The sequence below is a fragment of the Pongo abelii genome, chromosome 13, assembly GCF_028885655.2.
Source record: "Pongo abelii isolate AG06213 chromosome 13, NHGRI_mPonAbe1-v2.0_pri, whole genome shotgun sequence".
In the NCBI taxonomy this organism is placed as follows: Eukaryota; Metazoa; Chordata; class Mammalia; order Primates; family Hominidae; genus Pongo; species Pongo abelii.
Window position 1 is genome coordinate 67,899,801 of NC_071998.2, and position 25,299 is coordinate 67,925,099.

The 25,299-nt window shown below is 44.2% G+C and overlaps 1 protein-coding gene and 1 long non-coding RNA gene across 2 annotated transcripts in view; one reads left to right on the plus strand and one right to left on the minus strand.

Annotated features, from left to right (window-relative positions):
* Nucleotides 1-25,299, minus strand: part of GNA14 (G protein subunit alpha 14) — a 228,654-nt gene that overhangs the window by 22,445 nt on the left and 180,910 nt on the right. The window lies entirely within an intron of this gene.
* LOC103891477 (uncharacterized) overlaps nucleotides 1,928-25,299 on the plus strand; it is a 79,655-nt gene continuing 56,283 nt past the window's right edge. Inside the window, exons 1-2 of the long non-coding RNA XR_655722.4 lie at nucleotides 1,928-1,960; nucleotides 11,064-11,291. This is a non-coding gene — a long non-coding RNA (uncharacterized LOC103891477). The remainder of the gene's footprint in view (nucleotides 1,961-11,063; nucleotides 11,292-25,299) is intronic.

A 25,299-nucleotide genomic window follows, 5' to 3' on the forward strand; every position in this document is an offset into this window, starting at 1 on the left:
AGCAAGACCCCATCTTTAAAAAATATATATTTGTTTGGGCCAGTTAACTGTATGTGCCCAGGGGCCATTAAATGTGGTCATGTTATGTGGGAAGATAGAGTTTTCTGTCCCTGTCACCATCTTGTTCACTGTCTTGTTCCTTCCCTTCCTCCTCTAGTTGACAGAGTTCTTTTAGTTCTTTAGCACATAAAAATTGTTTTATCACTGACAGTCCAACTTAGCAAGAGGAATCTCTCTTTTGTCTGTGCCTATCTTCAGAATCTGCGGAGCCTGCTGCTGGGAGGACGGCAGGGTTTACCCCCAATTTTCCAGGGACCAGGGCCCTGCTGGGGAAAAGGCAGGGACTCTGCAGGGAAAGGCAGAGGGCAGAAAAGGTGAGTGACCAGAGTGGCAGGGCTCACAGGAGCTCTCAGACCAAAAGACCCCGCCACAGAGAGAGTAACAAACGCTTTGCCCCACCTGTGGGCTTCCTGCAGCGGCACAATCAGCTGTGAGAAATCTCATTCTCTTTCTGGTGTTGGATTATTTTCATGGCCCTTCCAGACAAGGAAGCATTACCAAAGGCTTGCAGTAATTCAACAAAACACCAGCAAGGCTTCAATTTAAGAACAGGTTGGTTTCAGAAACTTACTTGTACACTTGGTTACTGGGAGCTCAAAGTATTTTCCCACTAAGCCAGGATGGCCGCGGGTCCAGCACATCCTATTTTGCTTTCTTCCTGGGCTCGCGGGTCGTGCTGTGTCTCTCAGCCTTCCTGGCAGTCAGGTGGACCCGTGTAACTGAGTTCTGAGTGAGGGAATTCAGGCTGAAGCAATGCATGCCATGACCGGGCCTGACCTCCAAAACCTCACATGCAATCCCCCTCCATCCTTCTTTTCCCATTTCTCAGGTGAGGGAGAGTGAAGGAGAAGGGGTGGGGGGAGATGCTGAAGGTGATGGGGATCTGGATTTTGAATGACTGGGGAGCACAGCCCAAGTGCCACACCCCCACCAACTTATACTCAATTGACACGGATGTGACTACAAAATCAACTTCATTTTGCTAAGCCACTGAGGTTGTGGTACTGGTTGATTATTTTAATTTTAGTAAATTTACTTTATACAGCCAAAGAGAGAGAGAGAAATGATGTTAGCATGGGAGGTTCTAGGCTAGCTTAAAGTAATCCATTTTAACCAGGGCAGAGATTAACTATCACACCAAGTATAAATCCTGGCTACAAGTTTTGGTGCAGTTCATGTACAATTTTTTTTTTTTTTTTTTTTTGAGATGGAGTCTCACTCTGTTGCCCAGGCTGGAGTGCAATGGCACAATCTCGGCTCACTGCAACCTCTGCCTCCCGGGTTCAAGCAATTCTCCTGCCTCAGCCTCCCGAGTAGTTGGGATTACAGGCACACACCACCGCACCTGGTAGAGATGGGGTTTCACCATGTTGGCCAGGCTAGTCTCCAACTCCTGACCTCAAGTGATCTGCTGACCTCATCCTCTCAAAGTGCTGGGATTACAGGCGTGAGCCACCATGCCCAGCCTCAATGTACAATTTCTGTAAAAGCTACTTATCTGTTATCTGCTCCTTTCTGCCACCCTACCTCACAGTGACTCTCTTCAAGGTCCCGTTTCTCAGACCCAAACTACAGTACTACTTCTTATGCATAAACTTTCTAAGACTGCGAGCATCAAAACCTCCTCGTTCCTCTCTTCCCCAATTAAAAAGTGCAGGTACGCCAGACAGGAGGCTGTTAGTCCTGGAGAGAACTCTATTTATTTTTCAGTTTCTTTCCTTTATCCAGATCTGAGCCCAGACATGGTATTAGAGAGGACAGGCTAATGACCCCTGAATTTCAGTGCCTTAACAGCACAGGTGTATTTTACAACCCTTCACAGTCCATTATGAGGTCATAGTAGGGGTGGGGAGGACTCTCCTCCACTGAGTTATTCAGGGATCCAGGCTCACTCCAGCAAGTGAGTACAGCAACTTGAAGGGCCCTGGAGTCCTTCACTAGATTATTTGCACCCAGTCTGCAGGGGAGGGAAGAGAGCATGGAGCAGTGTTCAGGAAGTCTTATGGGCCAGGTCTGGACATGGTGGACTTTGCCTCTGGACACACCTCATTGGCCAGAATTAGTCACAAGGCTCCCGCTAAGTGCAAGGGAGGCTGGGAAATGTGGTCTTCCTGTGTGTTCAGGTGGAAGGTGGAATGGGATTTGGTGAATGGAGAGCATGCTCTCTACCACTCACAGAGTCTTGAAATCTCCTTCTCTTTTACTACATTGGTTTTTAACATTTGTATGATGCCAGTGTATGCTTTCATGTAGATCAGGGTAAACTGCAACTGATGGGCCACATCCAGCAGACTGCCTGTTTTTGCTAATAAAGTTCTATGGGAAGACAGCTATGCCTTGTGATATTATCTGCCTGCTTTCAAACCTGCAACAGCAGCATCAAGCTGTTGAGACAAAACCAGTATGGTCTACCAAGGCTAAATCACTTACTGCCTAGCCATTTACAGAAAATGTTTGCTGACCCCTGCTACAAACAGTCCCCAACTCATGATGGTTTGACTGAACAATTTTCTGACTTATGATGGTAACCATTCAGTAGAAACCATTCAGTAACCATTCAGTAGAAACCATACTTTGAGTATCCAACCATTCTGGTTTTCATTTTCAGGTCGGTGTTCGATAAATTACATGAGATATTCAATTCTTTATTATAAAACAGGTTTTGTGTTACATGATTTTGCCCAACTGTAGGCTAATGGGTTCTGAGTGCATTTAGCAGGCCAGGCTAAGCTATTCTGTTTGACAGTTTAGGTAAATTAGACGCATTTTTGACTTTTGATATTTTCCATTTAATTCATGATGGGTTTATCAGGACATGATCCCATCATAAGTCTAGGAGCATCTATATAGTCTGATAATTCGAATTAAATGCATCCAAGTAGCACACTGCTGTAGCCGTAATTCCTAATTCATTCATTCATCAGGCATGCATGTATGCAGCACCCATAAACTCTTTGCCAGGCATTATTCGAGGTAGACGTATGCAATTATGAAAAAATATTGTCTTTATGCTCAAACTTCTAGTCTTTTTAAGAATGATGGTAAGAAGTGTGCAGAGTGTGGAAAAGGAACCTTTTAAAAATGTATTTAATTAGTGTAAAAAGCAAAAGAATCCCACCTAAGCAAATTTCCCCACTCTTCAGAAGTCTTAGACAGCAATTCCCAGAAATAATTTAGATTGTGGACCTGCCCCAACTGGAAGCATGTACAGCCATCCACTGCATAATGACATTTCAGCCAACAGCAGGCTGCATATACGATAATGGTATGATAGGATGTAAGATTATAATGCAGCATTTTTACTGTATCTTTTCTATGTTAAGATACAGTTAGATACAAAAATACCATTGTGTTACAACTGCCTACAGTGTTCAGTACAGCAACATGCGGCACAGGTTTGTACCTTAGGAGCAACAGGTAACCCAGGTACCTAGACCTGGTAGCCTAGGTGTGTAGTAGGCTAGACCATATAGGTTTGTATAAGTGCACTCCATGATGTTCACACAATGATGAAATTGCCTAACTTTACATTTCTCAGAGGGTATCCCTTTGTTAAGTGATGCGTGACTGTTATGTAGTAACATTAAATAAAATACCACCCAGTGGAAAATCTTAGAATTGTTCTGATTCCCATTAACAGAATTAACAGAATTTTCTCCATTTCTTTTTTCTTCTTTATAACTTTCTTAAGCAAGCCATGTTATCACATGCTAGTTCCCCTGAGGTTCAATATCATATTGTTTGTTTTTACAAAGTCTATGCCATGTCAATCAACCAGTGGCCAGACGTTTCTAGAGAGCCTGAAATCCAAGACAACCGTGGAAGGACAGTCCCTACATTCTCCCTGGGGTGCTGCTGACTTTTAAGAGAAACCAGTGGCCTCCCGAATCTTTGAAAAAGGCCTCGTCAAGGCAAATCCAAACAAATTCTCCCCCAGTTCCCTGTCAAACAGGTTTCATACTCAAACCCCAATGCAAAGGGAAGGGAATGTTAGATTCATTAGTTCAACACCAGCTAGGCAGGTACAGCCGAGGCTGAGCTGAAGAAGAAACATTAGGAAATAAAGTTCTTTGACGGCAAAACGCCAGAGCATAATCTCCGTCTTGAGAACCCCTCCTTAGGCCCAGGCCTCCTTCTAGGCATTCCCTGTGTGTGCCTCACAGTGACTCAGACCCCTACCGCCTCCCTGCTCAGACAAGAACCTTAGAAACAAAGAGAACATGAGGAATTGGCAGTAGTTCATGGTACCGGACAGACTGGAAGCTGGAGCTGGGCCGAAGGACATTTGGAATTCTGGGATTCCGTGGGCTTATGCATCCTCAGGGCATTTGTCCCAGGACTGCAGGATTCTGGAGCTTTGGCATTCTGGTTGCCGGCTGTTGGGACTAAATAAATTGCCCTTTTCTGTCTCCACCCTGAATTCTTCATGGTCATGGTCTTGACTCTTGATTTACAAAATGGGATACACCAAAGCAAGATGAGGGGGCTGGCTCTGCCTGTGACTACACACTTCTGTTCCCTGGGGCTTGTGGTCAGCCCCAGCAAACCATGAAGTGCTCAGCCTTACCCATGCACAGGAGGCTCTTAATAAAGGGCAGAGACCGTAATCCTCATCTTCATCCATCTCCCTCCGACCTTCCTAAGTGCCTGGGGGCTTACATGCCACCTCAAAGGAATGAAGAAATCTTGCCGATTCTCATCATTCATGATTCCATATTTGTGAATTCACCTACTTGCTAAAACCTACTTGTCACCTCCAAATCAAACGGATGGCACTTTCACAGTCATTCTCCAACGTGTACAGAGCAGCAAAAAATCTAAGTCACCTGATGCACGTTTCTATCTGAGATCGAACAAGCTCTGGTGCTGTAAAAATTGTTCTTCCTATGCTCTATCTAGTGGCCTGTGTTTTGGAATTTTCATCCTTTTTTTGGTGGCAATTTTGCTAAGACAGCACTGGATATGGTTTGGCTGTGTCCTCACCCTAATCACATCTTGAACTGTAGCTCCCTTAATCCCCTGTGTCATGGGAGGGAACTGATGGGAAGTAATTGAATCATGGGAGTGGGTTTTTCCCGTGCTGTTCTCTTGATAGTGAATAAGGCTCACAAGATCTGACAGTTTTATAAAGGGCAGTTCCCCTGCACACACTGTCTTGCCTGCTGCCATGTAAGACATGCCTTTGCTCCTCCTTCGCCTTCCACCATGATTGTGAGGCCTCCCCAGCCACGTGGAACTGTGAGTCCATTAAACCTCTCTCCTCTATAAATTACCCAGTCTTGGGTTTGTCCTTATAGCAGCATGAGAACAGACTAATACGGCATCTGAGTATAGTGTGACCATAAGAATGTGACGGCCCTATGGGGAATATACGTGTGTCAGATTAGCTTCCTTCAAGAGGACTCAAGATATAATCTCAGCTCATCCCCTAGTAGGGAGCTTTTGATGAATTTATCTGACCCTAAGGCCTCAGTTTCCTCATTGGTAAAATGAGGAGGGGAGGTGGGGGTGGTCTTTTCAACATTAGCAGTCTCTAGCTAAAGAACATATTTTTTAATTATAAAGCTTCATAAATATTTACTGTTGTGGACATTCTTTTTTCAAAGTATAAAGGCAAACACAGCCACTGTAGTCACTCTTTTTAGAGTGCTCTAAAGCAATCATCGTAACTATACTTAGCTGAGGATGTAAAGGAATGCCACTATTGATAAAGAGGTCTGTTCCTGGGATCCAGGGTGAGGCTATTCTAGGATGGCCCTGAAAATCTTGAGGATGACCAATGTGTAGGTCCCTCTCTCTTCTGTGAATCACACATCCTCAAAATAACCAGGAAGACAGCCTCAAAGGCAGTTACCCCCAAAAGATAACATTGCCCCAAACTTTTTTCTCCCTTGTCACACACATGTTCATTAGTCACCCTGGGGCTCTGGACCACAGGTTTTTCCAGCTTGGGTGGACAAGCCAACATGCAGCAAAGCTGCTCAGCCACTCTCCCAAGCAAGAACCCGAGATTCTTTGTTGTAATCAGGTGCATAAGGAAACCTGTTGGGGTCAGTGCAAAGTGTCTCTCTCCTTAAGCATCTCAAAGTTACACAGACATTTAACCAAGTCTCCTATTTCCTGTAAAAAAAATCCCAACCGAGCAACCAGACGAGCACAGGTAGGTGGTGAGTGACAGATATTTGTGCAAAAATTAGATGTGGTCTCGTGAAGTCCCCCCAGCCCAGGAACATTTCACTCAATCTAGTGAGCTCCGTGCTCACTATGTGCTGGTCTCATACCGCATCCCAGGGGAAGCGGATATAACTCCACAGAGGCTGACTTGAGAGACACGATCCAGTAAGAGGCTGGACTGCTTGATCCAGAACCCCGCAGAAATACACTGGTCCTGTCAGCAGGTCTGAGATAGATGTGTAGCCAAGTGACAAGCTCCAGTACAGCCTTAGGATTCACCAAAGTCACCCCTACTCATGTGACGTGTGAGGCAGACAGATTTGCCTTTAAGTAGCAACAAAGAATATCTGCACTCCAGATCCTGGTGGAGAATTTAGTCTCTCTGCCGCCTAACTCTTACCAAATTTTGAAACAAATGGTATCTATGGATGATTTTCCTGAAGTACACTCAGTCCAGTGATGCCTTTATAAGCATTTTCCAGAGTGGTATATTAAACAAAACACTACTCTACAAAACATGGTACGTATCCTTAAAAAAAAGTTCCTTGATCAAATTAGTTTAGGACAAAGTCTGAAAAAGTTACCCAAGTTTTTTATTTAACTGCAGAACTGCACACAAGTGTGTGTGTGTATGTGTGTGTGGTGTGTGTGTGTATGTATGCACGTGTATGTGTGTGCATGTGTGTGTGTGGTGTGTTTGAGGTGTGTATGTGTGTTGAAGTGTGTCCGTGGTGTGTGTGGAGGTGTATGTGTGGTGTGCATATGTGTATGTGTGTGGTGTGTGTGTGGTGTGTATGTGTGTGTGGTGTGTGTGAGGTGTATGTGTGTGTGGTGTGCTTATGTGTATATGTGTGGTGTGTGTGTGGGGTGTATATGTGTGGTGTGTGTGTGGTGTGTGGGTGTGTGTGTGTGGTGTGTGTATGTGTGTGGTGCATGTGTGTGATTTGTGTCTGTGTGTGTGCCGTGTGCGTATGTGTATGTGTGTGGTGTGTGTGTCTGTGTGTGGTGTATGTGTGTCTGGTGTGTGCGTATGTGCATATGTGTGGTGTGTGTGGTGTGTGTGGTGTGTGTATGTGTGTTGTGTGTATGTGTATGTGTGGGGTGTGTATGTGTGTGTGGTATGTGTGTATGTGTGGTGTGTGTGTATGTGTGTGGTGTGTGTGTTGCATGTGTGTGTGTGGTACATGTACCCCTCAGGGCAGGGATCTGCTGTGGTCTGAAAGTTTGTGTCTCTCCGAAATTCATAAGTTGAACTCTCATCCCCAACGTGGAGGTATTAAGAAGTGGGGCTTCTGAGTGGTGACTAGGTCATGAAGGTGGAGTCCTCATGAATGAATTTGTGCCCTTTAAAAGAGGTCTGAGCTGGGCACATTGGTTCATGCCTGTAAGCCCAAGGACCCAGGAGGCTGAGGCAGGAGGACTGCTTGACACCAGGAGTTCAAGACCAGCCTGGAGAACATAGCGACACTCCCTCATCCCTAAAAACAAATAAACAAACAATTAACCAGCCGGGTGGTGTGTGCACCTGCAGTCCCAGCTACTTGAGAGGCTGAGGCAGGAGGATGGCGTCAGCCCAAGAGTTCGAGGTTACAGTGAGCCATGATTGCACCACTGCACTCTAGCGTGGGCGACAGAGCAAGACCCTGTTCCTGAAAAAATAAAAAATAAAAATAAAAAGAGGCCTGAGGGAGCTTGTGTGTCCCTTCCACCACACGAAGACACCAAGAAGATGCCATCTCTGAGGAGCAGACTCTCACCAGACAGCGCATCTGCTAGTGCCTTCATCTTAGACTTCTGCAGACTTCCCAGTCCCCAGAACTGTGAGCAGTAAAAGCTACTCTTTATAAATTACCCAGCCTAAGGTATTCTGTTATAGCAGCCTGAATAGACTAAGACAGACATTAGTCTCTTTTCTTCATTAATGTACTCCCACGTGCCTAGAATGGTGGTTCGCACATCAATATTCTTTGAATGAATAAATGAATCTTACCTGAAAATCTTTACATTCAATAAATACTGATAAAATACATTGAAGTCAAGGAGCAATATGTATTAACAAAATTCAACAGTTCATGAAAATGTGTAACTATGCGCACCAAACTCTTAACCATTCAGTCACTTAGAAAGATAATCCACATGTGTATGGTTGAAAAACAACAGCAAGAACAGCCCTGAAGCTACAACAGGATTCCTTCAACAAATGCAGCATTTAGTGAGAATTTATGGAACTGAGCAAACCTGAGCAATCATAAGCCTGCAGCCACCACAACAAATACAACAACACGGAGTGGGGAGGCCCAAACATAGCACAGAGCCTGTGATATGCTCGTTTTATTATGAGTTTCCAAAGAGCGGCTTTAGGATACACTACTTGCCAAATACATATAGTTCAGTGGCAACTGGGGATCCATTTTCTCACAGGATAAAACTGCTCAGACTCCAGCCGATTCCATAGCTTGTAAAAGTCAGAAGTCTTGCTGCAGTTTCTGCTAATGCTCAGAAGTGAAAGCTTCATGATTCAGTATCTCTTCTCATTTGCACAGGCACAAAGCTCAGGCTCCTCGTCCGCTCTGTGCAGCATCCGATCTCTTCAAAATCTTGGATTTCACAAGGAAGAACCGCATTGCCCAGCCTTCCACTGCCTGCGTAGTTCCACCCCACACCCCCCGCTCCCCGCTCCCCTCTCTCTACTTCTCCTGAAGCTTTGGATTTGGTGGTTCCAAAGTCTTCACCGTTTCTTATAAAAGTGACTTCCCCTTTCCTCTAACACTAAGACATAAAGGAGGAAGTCTCAGATTCTACCCCTAAACTTGTGAGTCTGATCTACTTTTGTGAACCCCCTTTGTTTTTGGGTGGCCCATCATCCATTCTCTCTCCTTCGGGTTACAACTGAGCTTGGGAGAATAACCTTTCACTCAATGTGTGCATCTTGGCACACCTGTTAATTCAGGTCTCCTGCTCTCCTGTGGCTAAGTGCCAGGCCACTCAGACTTTACTGAGCTGTTGAACCTTGAGGGAAGTTATCTGATAAGAGTGGGGACGGGGAAAAGGAACAGATGAAATTCTTTTATTTTGGTGGCTACGGGCCATCAGGATTTTTTTTTTTTTTTTTTTTGGAAGTGAGACCCCAGGAGTTTTCAGGTTCCTGTCCATTCTGAGACTGTTTCTTTAGCCTGCTCCTTGATTCCATGACCTCACTATAGCCTTTCCATAAAGTCTCTTCTGCAAATGTGAGTCAGTTTATTTCTGTTGCTTACAACCCAGAAACCTGACTCTCTGCCCCACCAGTAGAGCAAAGGCCTTTCTAATGGGAACAGTCAGGGTCAACGAAAAAAGTTGTTTTGCTTTTAACGTGACACATATATATTAGCATCTCCCATGAATGTTAAGTTTAGTTTGGGAAATGCCCTAGATGTTCTGGATTTTATTTCTGAATATATTCAAAGGCTGTGAATTCCAGCCATATGGTTTGCATTAGCTTTCTATTGCTGTGTAACAAATTGCCACAAACTCGGCAGCTTGAAACAATACCTTTTGATGATCTCAAAGTTTCTGTAGGTCGGAAGTCCAGGCAATGGTATAACTGGGTTCTCTGTGCAAGGTCTCACAAGGCTGCAATCAAGATGTTTGCTGGCTGTGCTCTCATCCAGAGCTCAGGATCTTGCTCCAAGCTCATTCAGGCTGATGGCAGGATCCAGGTCCTCAGGACTGTAGGACTGAGGTCCCTGTTGTCTCATGAGCTGTCACCTGAAGGTCTCTCTCAGCTCCTAGAGGCTGCCCTCAGTTCCTGGCCATGTGGCTCTCTCACAGCATGGCAGTATCCTTCTTCAAGGCTAGCAGAGACTCCAGATCTTCTTTAATGGGCTGAGTAGGTCAGAACACCCAGGATCATCTCCTTTTGATTACTTAAAGCCACTGATTAGGGACTTCATCACATCGGGACTTCACTTTGTATATCCCATAATCTAATCGTGAGAGTGACAGCCAACACTGTCCTGCCCACGCCCAAAGAGGAAGAGATTATGCAGGATGTGTACACCAGGGGGCGTGAATCTCAGAATTCTGCCCAGCACATGGTCTTGTTCCCAGTTCTCTGGGGAGCAAAACTACCTCTTACTTTTCCCTCAGCTTATATTTTTAAAGTGTCTACGATACCTCATATAGGGTTATTGTTAGGGTTACTGTCTCTGTTGACATGATGCCCCACATAAGGAATATATATTCTTGGAGTTAAGAACCAAGACCCATTATGCTTTGCTGAGAGACTGGTAGGTTTTGCCTTGTGGTCCATAGGAATCACATGAGTGAACCCGATTCTCTTTTCACTTTAGCTAGTGGGAAGCTCAGAAGCAAATATGTGGCTAAGTCTAAGTAACTGAGTAGAAGTTTATGAGTACTTGTATCTTACAATACATGTGTTTCATTCCCCCCACAAGCCCCTGCCCAGCCTCACTCTTTCATTTTAATTCAAAAACTTTTCTGGCACTGACTACTATTTTAAGGTAGATAGTCTTATAAGTAGCCTCTAATGTGTTGTATAAGGAAATAGGGTATATATAAAAATGAAATAAAATAATAATAATAGCTAATCTAAACTGAGACATTATTGTGATCACCTAGTATAAGCGTGATCACATATGATCTTTACAACCACTCCAGGAAATAAGATACTTTAATATCCTTATTTAATAGATAAGGAGACAGATGAGGTCTAGAGAAGATAAGAAGTAGCACCAGAACAACCATTCAATTCCAAGCGTGCCTGACCAACAGAGCCTAGGCTGTTAACCATCACACCCTATTGATTTAAATACATTTACATTTTAAAGGGAGGAAAGAGTGGGGACAGTTGGCTGCCTATGAAACTCTCCAGACTAGAAAGAGACCATTACACATGTTGTAAAGCCCAGAGGAATTGTTTTCTGCACACCTTGCCTGGCAAGTGCTCTTCTACAATGTAAAACAAAGTTCTCTGAAGTACAGAACTTGGTAATAGCTAAACCCCACTTGAAAGTAGAAAAGGGAGTTCCAGAAATAGAAGAAGGGCTTGGAAACAAGTAAGTAAGCATTTTCCTTGGTAAGTTATAAACAGGTGTAAGAGAATATCTGACACCAAGACCCAAAAGCACGATGTGACTGTTTCCATATGGAAGACTTGTTAATATTCACTGTGGAACTGAAGAGTAAAGTATGTTCTTTCTAAAACAGAGTATGAAAAACTAGAGTTGATAAGACACATTCTGAAGGTACATCGCTGATGCCAGCCCACATTCTTTAACCCTACTCCAAAGGATATTATTTATACAATAAATATAATACAGTTATTGGAAAATGTTTATTAAAAATAAATACAATATTAAAAAAATAAATCAGGTAATAATTATTGTCAGAGGTTTACATCCATATCAATATCAATGTGATGTTTATGAAAAAAAATAAACACGGCTGACTAGTTTACGTACTTACCTAGGACCATAAATAGCCTTGACTAGGGATAGCCAGAACTTAGGTTTCATGCCTGTGACTCACTAGGATTCACTGTGACTCACGACGCCACGTAGTGGCAGCTTCCACAATTGCAAGTCCATTAACAGAAGCAAGACCCAGGGTGCTTACTTTATACCTAACACCTATAAAGTTTCAGCCAGAACGACGTAGCTAGGTTTTATCTGAAGTCTGTTTCAGAGCTAATATGAAGGTAAGAACCCAGGCATTCTGACCCTTTGAGAGAGTGAGAGTGAGAGAGAAAGAGAGAGAGAAAAAGAAAGAGACTGAGTTAGAGTTTAGCGGAAGGCGCATCTTTGCTGCAACTTTTCAAGTTAGTAGAATATTATCACCAACACAAAATGCCCCTTGGGGGGCAATGTTCTATAAATTTGAATTTTATTAGTAGTTCTTTCAAGTACATAAAAATTGACAAGAGAACTTAAGTTGCTTCCTGTAATTATAAAGTGAATGAGTGGTAAAGGGACTAAGCCCAATTGTGCATGCCCATAAGCTTTCCATAGTACTCCATCAATGTCTTATAGACAGCTCTGTGTGATGGACTGGCAATGCCCTACTGGAGTGTGAGAAAGCAGCCAAGAGGGCAGCTGATTTCCCTTGCACACAAGGACACATGTGAGGTTGTCCTACTCTTTGCACTGAATTTAACTTCATGTTTCCAGCAACCACATTTCCCATTGACATGCCTTTTACTTCATAAGCACCTTCATCCAGGCTATAGACACCCTCACGCCCAGCCTGCCACTCTTAATACATTTTCAAAATCCTGCTCCAATGATAATTCAAGTCTAGTTTTGCAGTAGTTCTCCCTCAACACCAAAGCTTACATATTTTTAAATAAAAAAGTCCTCCTTGGCTTGCAGAAAATCATCCAACACATTCCTTGCTCTGCTTTTTTTTCTTTTTCTTTTTTCTTGGTGTTTCACTTTTTCCACTCTTTTCAATTGCTTGAAAAACTCTTAAGCACACCAAAACAAATATTTGGGTCACAGCTTGCTTTAATGATGTGCTTTTGAAATGGTGGTTTTAATCCTGGATGCATTTTTGGTTGTTGTTTTCCTTTTGTAGTGATAGCCCACAGGCATTTCTGCCTGGGATCGGGATCATAATGAGGGGAACAGGGCACTCCAGATTTCCCAAGGGCCTGTTTATTAACATCCCAGCCTTGCGCTCCTCAGAGCGTATGTCCTGGCTTTCCTCTAGATGGCACTGTGGAGCAGAGGCGACTGTCTTAGGGACCCGCATCTTCCTCTATCAGCCATTACCCACTTCTCTGCAGGTGAAACCAGGCCCAAGTGCACAGCTTTGAAGGGGAAAAGAAAGTCTCCTGGGAACTCTTTGCAGCCTGGGGAGAATGTGGAAGCAGTGGATGTTCTGTCTGGGTAGCAGTGTGGCGGGCTAGGAATGGGCTGGCCACGCGCACCTGAACCTTCAGTGGGTTTCTGATGGATTAGTGACTGGTGAGAAGACCCCATCACAGTGGGGCACAGTTAGCAAAAGTTCTGGATTTAGTTAGCCCAGATATCAAAGTCTCATCAGAACATGGTTGCCAAATAAAAATACGGGACATCAGTTAAATTTGGATTTCGGATAAACAGCAAACGCTTTTTTAGTATAAGGATGCCCCCACGTATTTGAAGAGAACTTGCACTGAAGTCTCTTCTCAATTTACTGTACGGTTTTCCTAGAGTAAAGATGCTAAGGAAATCTGTGCACTTTTGTATCAGAGGTTGTTTATCAACATCGAGGGCTTTTCTCTGGCTTTCAAAGCAAATTTGGCATTAGCAGGGCTACATCCCAAGGGGACACAGCAGAAATCAGTGCCCATTTATTCCTGAACAGTATCTCTACTGTGCTTTCCAGAGTTCCACAAAGTCCATCTCTCTGCAGAACCTAAGCTCCTTTTATCACAAGCTGGAGGGGGGGTTGTCCTCTTCTCCCCCTTACCCAAGACTCTAGCCCCACCTCCTTATGCCACTCTGTCACCAACAATAGGTCATCGCCCTCCGTCCCTCGCTCATGATAAAAAAGTAAGGGACACACGCAACAATGTGAATGTACTTCATGCCACTGAATTGTACACTTAAAAATGGCTAAAGTGGCTGGGCGTGGTGGCACGTGCCTGTAATCCCAGCTACTCAGGAGGCTGAGGCACAAGAGTTACTTGAACCCGGGAGGTGGAGGTTGCAGTGAGCTGAGATCACGTTACTGCCCTCCAGCCTGGGTGACAGAGTGAGACCCAGTCTCAGGAAAAAAAAAGAAAAAAAGAAAAAAGGCTAAAATGGCAAATTTCATGTTAGGTATATTTTACCACAATTAAACATAAGGAGCAGGGGGATTGTCTTACTGTAAGATTGCCTGCAGCTCAGCCCAAGCCCAGCCTGCCCTCATCTCAAAGTCTTCTCCAGTGCCCTCCTGCCTGGGTAATCCAGGCAAAATGACGCCTGTCCTCACCTCCTGTCTGCTTCCATGTGCTCTTTGCTGGGCAGTGTGCAGACCCAGGATGTCTCTCTTTGCAACTTCCTCCGCAACATATGGCCCCACCGCCTCTTGCCTCAGGAGACCACTGCTCTCAGGTCCTCATCTCCAAGGTCCCACCCGCAAGCTCTTTCCTGAGCTCTCCACTGTCGGTCCCACTTGCAGGGGAGGCTGGGCCCACAATTTCTGCTATTTATGAGCTATTAGCAATGCCTGATCCCTCAACAATTTCATGTTTTATTTTCCAAATGTCAAATGAGCTTCTCAGCAGCCAAGCATAATAATGTGTCCTTATTTGACCCCAAACTCCCCTGACTTCCAGGTACAAGGCTTTCTCACAGCCCACGGGGCCTAGAAAGTGCCTTATATCCTCCTGGCATCTCTTGCCCACCGTCTGCCAGGCATTCGGTGCCCTGCCCATCCCGCTACCCCACTGTGGCCGGGCAGAGGAGACTGGTTTGTGTCCTTGTGCGGGCACCAATGGGTCTCATGGATCCCCTATAGCTCCCTGCACTTCTCATGGACAAGTTCATTTCCCTCTCTGCTTTGGTCTTCCTGTTCTTTTTCTCCCATCCTCCAAACCTCCCATCAGAAAAATTCTTCCAAACTCTAGTGAGCTGAATCGTGTCTCCATCAAATTATCTCCTCCTGGAACCTCGGAATTTAACCTTACTTGGAAAGAGGGTCTTCGCTGATGTCATTGAAGTGCGGATTGAGATGAGGTCACGTTGGATTAGGATGGACCCTAAATCCAATGAGAGTGTCTGTAAGAGACAGAAGAGGACAGAGGGAGACCCAGGGCGGAGGCCGACGTGAGGATGGAAGCAGAGATTGCAGTGTTGTGTCCGCAAGCCGAGGAACGCCAAGGGTTGCCGGCCACCAGCAGCAGCTGGGAGAGAGGCATGGAAAAGATTCTTCCTTGGAGGCTCGAGAGGGAACCAGCCCTGCCGACACCTTGATTTCTGACTGCTGGCCTCCTGACCTGAGAATAAAATTCTGTTGTTCTAAGCCACTCAGTTTGTTAAGACAGCCCCAGGAAATTAATTCATAAACCAATTGGCAAAACTCTGGACAGACAGGGACCAATGACTGAGCCTTGGCTGGGAGGGCATCTGCAAGCAACTGTGATGGACTAGAGTCCCTGCAGGTCCTCATGGGAGCTCCTAGGAAAGAAAGGGGTGTGGGGATGAGGACGCAGGAAGCAAAGGGAAAGAAATGAAGGGGCCAAAAAAGCATCTTTAGCCAGACCTGCCCCCTGACTACGCCTCAGCTATGGGGGATGGAAAGGGTGTGCCCAAGAATGAAAAGAACGAAGTGCATTATCACCATCACAGGCTGTGAGGTGTGGATGGAAGAGCAGGGGCCGGGTCCAGTGTCGTTGACTTTGTTTTTTTGTAAATTAGATTTATTTATAGCACCTCTCCCTTACAGGTCTCACCGAAAAACCAAACCAAATCAACCCAGTGGGATCACAGACGTCAAGGGCTCAGAAAATAAAGTATAAAGTTAATTTGTTAACCCTAAAGCTGTTCTCTAACTCAATTTATCTAAGGGAGACAGTTCCATTAGCTGTGATAAGTGGCAGATATCCAGCCTTCACTCATGCTGATCAGTCACTGAATGATGGGCCTTCATGAGTCCCAGGTGGGTCCCCAGCAGGCTCTCACCAGGCCCCCATGGAGGGCTGCAGGGGGTGGCATCCGTGCTGTGAGTGCTGCAAAACTTGGCTGTCCAAAGTGAGCTCCTCAGACCAGCCACAGCGCACCAGCATGGGAGCAAGAGAGTTTGCTAACAATGCAGAATCTCGGCTCCCACCCCAGATAATGACTCTGAAGCTGCGTCTTAGCAAGATCCCAGGTAGTTCATTTGCATTATTCACATTGAGAAGCTCTGGAATAAAACATGGGCTTGGCCTCAACGGTGATTCTTAAAACATCCCTCTAGAACAAAATTATTATATTCTAAAAAGTGAAAAACGGGACTCAGAAAGCTTGGGCAACTTGCCTGATGTCACACAGCTTGTTAGCAATTGGGTGGGATTCCATTTTTGATTCCAAACTCATTTTCTTAGCCTCGCTCACCATCTTTATCAGAGGGGTAAATGACAACACGGGGATCCTATATCATGATCCTATATCATAAGGATCAATTAGGAAGTAAATCATGATGGATACAGTCCTTGTAGCTTTATACTCACTTTTATTTTAAGGTATTGGCAATATATACCCCCCAAACATGCTTCTTTTAAATCAGCATGCATTTACTGTTAGAATTTCTTGAACAAATAATAGTATCCCAGCAAACCATCTTTCCCTAAAAAAGGCCCAGTGCTCTCTGATATTCTCCTGAGCAAGAGTAAAAGCCAAAGAACATATATATTGTGTGCTTTTTAATTCTTGGCACACAATATACAATAAGCCCATGCCTTATTGTGTACTTTAAGAATGTATGGATTCCTCTTTTTTATATAATTGCTTTCCACATGCTTTTTTGTTGTTGTTGAGAAACTGCTATTGGGGGTCAAGGCAAGAGGGGGGTGTATTAAATCACATGGTTGCTACTGAGGGCTTTCAGGCTGAGACCACTTGTCCAGCCTGCATAGACAAGATTTTCTGAGTATGAACGTGAGCTTAGCAGCATGATTAAGTCTTCTCTTGACTACCGAGAAGTAAATTTTATCCGGAAACACGACATTTTCATCAGATGTTCACCAGTCTTTGCCCAGCAGCTCTTTGTCCCTGGGCATGTGTTCAGCCAGACTCGGCAGCTGTGACTCTGAGACAGGCAGTTCTTTTCCTCTGGGAGCTCCCCGGGACTCAGGGTGGGTTGCTGGAATACTAGTGAGGGGGAATCCTGCTGTGGTCACAGGCCCAGTGGCTCCTGCCTGGGAGGCTGACGGTACGCTCCCCCTTTCCTGGGCCTTTCTCCATTCTCCCAACTTTGGTTAGAAATGACTTAGCTCAGGCTGGGCGCAGTGGCTCATGCCTGTAATCCCAGCACTTTGGGAGGGTGAGGTGGGTGGATCACGAGGTCAGGAGTTCAAGACCAGCCTGGTCAAACTGGTGAAACCCCATCTCTACTAAAAATACAAAAATTAGATGCTGGGCATGGTCGTGGGTACCTGTAATCCCAGCTACTGGGGAGGCTGAGGCAGGAGAATCGCTTCAACCCGGGAGGTGGAGGTTGCAGTGAGCTGAGACAGAGCCACTGCACTCCAGCCTGGGTGACAGAGCAAGACTCCATCTCGGGGCGGGGGGTGGGGGGTGGGAAAAGGAATGACTCAGCTCATCCTTTCTGCCCCTCAATCCCTGACTCTGTCATCCCCCTCACCACCATCCCTTCCTCACCTTTTTGGATTCAGGGAGAACTGGCAGCTTTAAACTTCTCCCCAGGGTCCCCAGATGCCCAGTCACCAAGTTCCTCCACCAGATCTGCTGCATTTAGTCTTCCCTGCGGGGCTCCGTGCCTCTCCAGCAGAGGAGTAACCCACTGGAGTTCTCTCTTCTAAGGTGTCTCCAACCCAAGGGTAATAAACAACTCAAGGGTAATAAACAACTTGGGTTGGCAGCACAGATTAGGAGAGGAGGTGTCAGATCACTAAGCTCTGATCTTGATCCTCTGCTGTGAATGCGAAGCGCACCATTTCCAAATGCAGAGTCCTACTGGATCCCCATTGGATTTCAGAGCAAAAGTGACAGTGGAACGTGGGAATCTAAAAACTCCCACGCCAGTAAGTAGACGTCCTTTGCTCTCTGGATGAGGAAAGATACTAGGAGTCCCCATCACAATCAGATGCGGCAACAGTGTATCTCAAACAGCTGACACACTTCAGGCAATGCCAATAATAATTCTCTACTCAAGACAGCCAAGAACCAGAGCTGCTCATAAAAAGCTTGGAATCAGTGGATGTCACTTAAAAAAAGAAAAAAACAAATGTTGTATTATATGTGGACCAGTTACTTCTCAGACAGATGCTAACCTTTGCTTTTAAAAATCTCCCAGCCCGGGGTAGGACCAAGGCCAAGGGGATTAAATCTAAGAAAATGGACCTTTATCCTTAACCTTTAGTTTTTAACTCCAGCCAAACATTTCTGTCATTTAGAAAGTGTGATTAACTTTCAGATAAGTGTTTTTGTTCTTTCAGCAAAGAACACATGTAGTTTCTCAACCAGTATCAGCAGCAATGAGAAATGCCTCAAAAATAATTATTTGGCTTCCATTTCAGGAGTGGGTGGTGGCAGAATCATGCCAGGTTCAATAGGTCAATACCCCAGGAACCCCCACCAAGGACAGGAAATATTGGGATAGGAGAGCAGCTTGGAAGTTGGACAGAACTGGCTGATGGCTGAAATTTAGAAAGAATCCTGGGGCTGTCTGGCTTTATGTGGGTGAAAGTGAATGTATGGATTCCTCTCTTTTATATAATTGCTTTTTATATCAGCAAAGAAAAGAAAGAGAAATATATAGTTATAGTGCCTTTTATCATTACTTACATAATTACCTTAGCTGGAACTGGTTTGTTGTTGTTGCTTTTGTTTTTTTGAGACAGGGTCTCGCTTTGTTGCCCAGGTTGGAGTGGAGTGGTGTAATCTCAGGTCACTGCAACCTCAGCCTCCTGGGCTCAAGTCATTGCCCTACCTCAGCCTCCAGAACAGCTGGGACTATATGTCCTCGCCACCAAGTCTGGCTAATTTTTGTATGTTTTGTAGAGATGGGTTCTTGCCATGTTGTCCAAGCTTGTCTTGAACTCCTGGCCTCAGGCAATCCACCCACCTCAGGCTCCCAAAGTCCTGGGATTATAGGCATGAGCCACCGTGCCCGGCCGTGTGTGTGTGCGTGTGTGTGTGTGTGTGTGTGTGTGTGTATGTTTAAATGTGGATTTGAATTACCTTTTAGCGTCACTAACTTTTAACCTGAAGACCATCTTTAAGTATTTCTTTTTAAGATGGGCTTCTAGCCACAAAGTCCATTTTTTTCTTTCTTAATCTAGGGATATTCTTATTTCTATTTCATTTTTAAAAACAATTTTTTTGAGATACAATTCCCATACCACACAATTCATCCATTCAAAACACACAAGTCAATGGTTTTTAGAATATCCAAGGAGTCATGCCACCATCATTATGATCAATGTTAGAACATTTTAGTCACCCCTCCAGAAAACTGCCATACCTATTAGGATTCTATGGGTTGAATTACATCCCTGCAAAAAGATATGTTGAAATCTGAAGCCCCAGTACTGGTGAATGTGACCTTATTTGGGAATAGAATCTTTTCAGATGTAATCAAGTTAAGATGAGGTCTCTTGGGTAGGCCTTATTCTAATATAAGCAGTGTTTTTTTAAGAAGAGGGAAACTTGGACACGGACACACGGAGAGGAGAATGCCATGTGAAGCCAGACACAGACACAGAGGGAAGATGGAGGCAGATATTGGGGTTACGTGGCCACAAGCCAGGAAACTCCTGGGATGCCAGAAGTTGAAAGAGGGAGGGAAGAAGCCTCTCCTAGAGGCTTTGGAGGGAGGATGGCTCTGCCAACACCTTGATTTTGGACTTCTAGCTTCCAGAACTATGAAAGAATACATCTCTGTTGTTTTAAGCCACCTAATGTGTGGTACTGTGTGATAGCAGCCAGATACTCCCCGTTTCCTCCCCCTTTTCCTAGCCCTGGGCAGCCAATAAGACAACCTCTGTCTCTATGAATTTGCCTATTCTGGATGTTTTCTATGTCGGACACCACACAATATGTAGTCCATTGGGATTGGCTTCTTTCCCTTAGCTTAATGTTTTCCAGGTTCCTCCCTGCTGTAGGGCATGTACTTCATCTCTTTTTAATGCCAAATAATATTCCATTGTAGGAAGATACCACATTTATTTATCTCCTCCTTCGTTGAGGCCATTTGGACTTTTTTACACTTTTTGGCTATGAGCATTCATATACAAGTTTTTGTGCGGATGTGTGTTTCATTTCTTTTGGGTATACGCCTAGGAGTAGAATTGCTGGGTAATTCTATGTTGAAGTTTTTGAAAGGACTGACAAACTGTATTCTAAAGCAGTTGCCCCATTTTTTATTCCCACCACCACCAATGTATGAGGGTTGCCTTCATTTTCAAAACATAGCTTTCTACCTTTGCTTGATATAGGATTTTTTTTTTGAGGCCTCAGCCTTCTAAGCTCAAGCAATCATCCCACCTCAGCCTCCCAAGTAGTTGGGAACACAGGTGCATGCCACCACACCAGGCCAATTGTTAAAATGTTTTATACAGACGGGGTCTTGCCGTGTTGCCCAGGCTGGTCTTGACCTCCTGGGCTCAAGCAATCCTCCCACCTTGGCCTCCCAAAATGCTGAGATTACAGGCATGTGCCACCAGGCTGGGTAATATAAGCTTGTTGATTGACTTTTTTCATTGCCTCTGGCTTCTATTTTTCCAATGGGAATTCTGCTATTAATTTGATTAGGGTTCCCTTGTACATAATGAGTAGTTTATCTCTTGCTTCTTTCAAGATTTCTCTTTCACTTTGACTTTCAACAGTTCGACTATAATGTGTCTGGGTGAATGCATATGGCTTTCTTTGCATTGATCCCACTTAGATTTCATGGAGGTCCTTGGATGCTTCCATTAGTGTTTTTCATCAAATCTGGCAGGTTTTCAGCCATTATGACAGAATATTTTCTTTCTATTCCTTTCTCTGGTCTTGTCCTACATTCCATATGCAAATATTGGGGTGCTAAATGGTGCCCCATGTTGATCTGAGACCCTGCTTCCTTTTCTTTCTTCTTTCTGTTCTTTAGAATGCATAATCTCTCATTATCTCTCTTTAAGTTCACACTGATTTTTTCTTCTGTTAGCTCAAATCTACTACTGAGCCTCTCTAGCAAGTTTTTAATTTCAGGGTTGTACATTTCAACTTCAAAATTTCCATTTGGTTCATTTTTATCATTTCTATTTCTACGTATTCAGTCATTGTTGTCATTCTGTTGCTTAATTCTTTAAACATGGTTTTCTTTAGTCCTTTGAATATATTCATGATAGCTGCTTTGAAGTTTTTATTTGCAAAGTTCAACCTCTAGGGCCTTCCAAGCCTGTTTTTTGTTTGTTTCCCTTTCCTGTGTGTAGGTCACACTTTGTTATTTGTTTGCATGACTTAGAGCTTTTTGTTGAGAACTGGACACTTTAGATAATACATGGTAGCAACTCTGTACTGATCCTTCCCTCCCCTCTTCTCCCTCCCGTCTGAGTTTGTTGTTTGGTCATTTGTTTGTTTAGGGACTCTGCGTGACTAACTCTGTGATGTCTATTTTCCCGACCACATGGAGCCTCTGAAGTCTCTGCTTGGGTGTTTCTCCCCTTCACTTCCTAGAGGCTGGCCCCTGAGTCAGCATAAACCACTTTTTGGTCAAAGGTTGTGCTTAAGCCCTCTCAGCCAGTTAGGGTTTTTTTGCCTTTTACCACTGTCTCTGTGTGTGTGTGTGTGTGTGTGTGTGTGTGTGTATGTGTGTGTGTGTGTCTTGGAGACTGCTTTCACATTTCAGGGAGTTTACAGTTTTGCTCCATGTTCAGCCAGGGTCTAGTAGCTCAGAGTTACTAGTTAAAGAGCGTCTCTTTCTGGTCACTCCTGAGGGGGTGCAGAGTGGGGCAGGTGCCCAGCTGTTCAGATCACCAGGATGAGTGTCATTTTTTAAAGTCCGGATTCCTAGGAGTCACCTCTGGGTCAGAGTAGCTTGCTGAGCCGGGGTTTGCTCTGTGCTTATGCCCTTTGAGTCTTCTCCCAAAGTCTTCCAATAAATCTACATGTTACTGATGGATCTATGTGGCTTGGAGAATGCTTTCCAGTCTAACCCATGACCCTCTCTGATTGTTCCTGAGTGAATACAGCCTTGTGTACACCACACTTCTGGAGCCCTTGGGGTGAACATCATCTTAGGAAGGGTATTCTGGGTTGTCTCTTTCCAATCTGCCATGTTGCATGTGGCTACTAGATTCATGGAGCTACCAGCCCCCACCCCTTAATTGCTCACCACCAACATGTCTACTGTGAATGAACTTAGGCAAGAACCGCTTCATGCCTTTCCAATAAAGTTACTCCTCTGGCAGAACTGCAGAGCTCTCCTTTTTTTTTTTTTAAGACTAGTCAAGTGCAATGGAGCTCTCCATTCCTATTCTTATGACAACCTGCATCTCCCTTTAGATAGAACACCCATGCCACTACACCAGAGCTGGGAGCAGGGACAATGGCCCATTTCTGCAGTGAAACTTCTGCTCTACAAGTGGGCACTGTGTGTTAGGGTGGGGGAGGGAAAAAGTTGAGAGTACTTGGTTTTCTTCTCTTGCCCCCTCTTGGCATAAAATTTTCATCCATTAAGCACACTCAGGGGCCCCAGATTTGTCTTGACCTATCATGTCTGAATCAAAGCCCTTGACCCACAAAGTAAGCTCTAAGTGGGGAAAAGATCTCAGCCACACTGGCCTAAAATAGCACTTCCACAACTCAGGGCTAGAGGGTATGAGATACACTGGCAGCCTGCCCCTCTCAGAGGGGTCCTACACTAGGAGCTGGGGAGTGGAGAGTAGCAGCCCCCATCTTCTTAGCCACATCTTCCTGGATAGAGCTTCTATCACATGGACATGGGGGCAGGGGCATGAGAATGAGTCATGGCTCAAATGCTACCAACTCTTAATGCTCTTACTGGCATATAGTAGATTTTCTTGAATAAATGTTTTTCCATTTGCTGTACGCTTTTAGGACAATTTCTAGAGGCTTTAAATAGTTGTTTACAATTTTTACCAGTTAAATGGCTGTTTCACTGGAGAGAGGGTCTACCAAAACCCTCACACTGCCATTCTGAAAGTCTGAAATCTTTCCTTTTAATCAGACACACACAGGTCGATCTAATTCTCTTTTTGGTCACTGTCTAAAACATCCTTCAAGATCTGAAGTGGCCATCCTGTCCCTTGTGTTGTGTTTGCTATACAGAGTAGACATTTCTAATATTTATTAATATTTCAAGAGTTTCTTTCCAGGAATGTGGGACTATTATCTTCCCCTGTGCTTCTTGAAGTTGGTGTGACTGTGATCTGATTTGGTCGACATAATGTGAGAAGTTTGTCATTTCCAAGCAGAATCATTTAATTGCTGCTGCATGCTTCTCTATCTTCTCTTCTCTGTTGCAACAAATCCCGCGGCCTTGTGATGATCATAAAATGGGAACATCTTTGTTATCCCAGGTCCTGCACAGTAACTGTGTGAAGCACAGCCCTCACCCCTCTGTCTGGACATGTTGCGTGAGCAAGAAATAAATCTTAGTTGTTCTAGGTCACTGAGACTTGAGTATTACTTGCTTCTCCAGCATATCCTAGCCTATTTCAACCGGTAAGAATGCTGTTCTTAAAACTCTCAACACATGCAGCACATTTTTGTGAATTTCAGCAGCCCTTAGCTAAAGTCAGTTTCATCTTTTGATGTGTGTATAAGATCTACGTTCCTTAGCAAGTCCACAAGGTGCTGCATGATTTGTACCATGCCAACCTGTTAGTCTCAGGTCCCTGTAGGATGCTTTACCTCCTCATTTCCTTTTATAATATAGAGCTGCATGAGGCTCTCACCCCCATAAGTACTATCAGTTCCCTCTCTTCCTTCTTATGAGACTTACCATTCATCCATCCAGACTTAGCATGTGCCCTATTCTTAGGGACAAGGAAACCTGGGAGAGGAGGGTGAGGTGGAGAGAGAAAATAAATCAAATATTGCATTCATATATAAATTGTTTTGCAAGAGGTAGGGCCCAGAATTAGTCCTAGGATAAACTGTGTTAAAAAAAAAAAAACGAAGAACTTTTCAGACAAATTAATGTAAGAATCAATTGTAGTTTTATACACTACTGTTATTGTTTGTGTCACCCTAAAATTAATTAAGACAAATTGCTTACAAGCACATATCAAAGTTTTATACTCTCTGCAAGAAAAGACTGACAACCAAAAAAAAAAAAAAGTCTGGTTAAAGATTATGATTAATCAGTCAGTTGGGTGGACAACCCTAACTTCCCAGAAGTTCTTAATCATATAGGAGTATCAAAAAATCACCCAAGCATTTAATCAGGAATGTGAATTACTTCCCAGAAAGAGACTGTGCATTACATCATACAGAAAGCTCTACTGCAGACCAGGTTTGGACAATTTTTCTTTCACAGAAGACTATAAAGAGACAGTCTTGGCATGGTTGGTTCTGGTTCACTCATCAGTTTTCAGCATTCCTGGGTTTTCTTTTCATTCATTCAAACATGTATTGAATACCTATCAGACGACTAGATGCTGATGTTGTAAAGATAAAAAGAAAGCCTCTGCTCCTTTGGGAATGATGGACACATGCATATAAAATTTTGTAAAAAAGCAAAACTGTACCTTGGTATGTTTGGGAGGCCGTATGAGTGATGCTGAGGAAGCAAGTCTGCTTGGACTCATAGTGACATCAGGGAAAAGGAGGAGTACAGAATATGCTTAAAGATGAAATACTTCTGTTTTGGACAGAAGGAGTTATCAGGGCATCCAGTAACCTCCCCATCCTCTGGAGGCAGAGAATGCTCACGGGTACAGAATAGTCATGGCATGTTCAGGATGTTCACTGAACCTCCAGGTGGGGAGCACTGGGGTGGAGAGAGAGTGGCCTGTGGGGCTAAGGAATCTGGATGGAGTCCTGAGGACATGGGCTGACACCAGGTCATACCAGGAAAAGAAGCACCCATCAGGTCACTCTAGAGAGTATCTCCAATTAGAAAACAACAGGAAGAGAAGAATAGGAGGCTGGGAGATAAATAAAGGTGACTATAATAGCACAGGTGAGAAATGATCAGGGTCTGATCCAATCCAGTAGCAATGTGAAACATGGTGGCTGTACAATACTCTGTCATGGATTCAGTCAACATCTGTTTCCTTTCAAAGAGCTTATAGGAGATTGGGGTATTAACATATCCACAAACACAACTAATTTATAAGACAGAAAGTGGTGAATGACTATGAAAGCTATAGCTAAAGTGCTACAGAGGATTTGAAAGAACATTAGAATACTATAATTGGAGGGATCA